General features: G+C 43.0%; 1 non-coding gene across 1 annotated transcript; it reads left to right on the top strand.

Moving 5' to 3' along the window:
• On the top strand, nucleotides 1-73 carry trnav-aac (transfer RNA valine (anticodon AAC)). The gene has a single exon. It is a non-coding gene; the product is annotated as a tRNA-Val (tRNA).
• Nucleotides 74-1,019: the final 946 nt, after the last annotated feature.

Below are 1,019 nucleotides of genomic sequence, written 5' to 3'. Positions count from 1 at the left end.
GTTTCCGTAGTGTAGTGGTTATCACGTTCGCCTAACAAGCGAAAGGTCCCCTGTTCGAAACTGGGCGGAAACATGTTTGCCTTTGCAATAACAATATTTGGAATTGGCAAACCACTGCAGTCGTTTTTGGTGCACAGGACAGGAAGGCCGACCATCTTTCTCGCATTGTGTCTCATGCAGAAATGCATTTTTATTGCAGTGCCACAACTGACCAAGAGCCTGTTATTCTCCTTTCACCTACACTTTAAAATGTCAAATTTTGAGGAAAAAAATAAATGTATAAACTGCCTGACACAGGCTGATGGCTGGTTTCTCAGCCCTGGAAGGTGCTGAAGAGGTGAAACAACCGTGGATGAGCGTCTTTGGGGTCCCAGAGACCCCGTTGGAGGTCCTCTAAAATTCATGAGAACCGGGCCGAGGACAGGGACTTCCAGCCGACCGAGTCCGAGAAAGGCGCACCGTTGTCGGACACTTTTTTGTCGATCACCGGTCCTCGGCTGGAAGTCCCGACCCGAGCGATTTAGCGGTCAAAACTCGGGCCGAACGACGCCGTTCTACCCTCCAGAATATTCTAAGCTCTCTCGTGGTGGTCGCGGACTCATATTACGAACCGTGAGCGAGCGCCACGGGAGCACCTTCAGAACAGACATGGGAGTTTGGCGGACCGCGACCGGAGTAAATGACTAATTTCCATGTCCAAAAAGATTCTTCCAGAAAGTGGTTTAGAGCACGTTTCAGAGCATTTGGAACACAATGAAATAGGTTTGTAGTAAAGTATAAAAAAATGGGTAACACTTTACAATAAGGGTCCCTTAATTAACGTTAGTTAATGCATTATTAAGCATTAATTAACAGTTTAATAATAGTTAAATAACCATTATTATGTATTACTTAACATTAATTAGCATATTAGTTAATGCATTAATAAACAGTTACTTAATGCCTACTGCTCAGAGTTAATTAATACATTAGTAAGCATTAATAAATGTTACATGATGTAAGTATTTATCCTTATGTAT

This window comes from Cololabis saira, chromosome 13 (assembly GCF_033807715.1).
Source record: "Cololabis saira isolate AMF1-May2022 chromosome 13, fColSai1.1, whole genome shotgun sequence".
Classification (NCBI taxonomy): Eukaryota; Metazoa; Chordata; class Actinopteri; order Beloniformes; family Belonidae; genus Cololabis; species Cololabis saira.
This window is presented reverse-complemented; position numbering and strand designations above follow the sequence as displayed.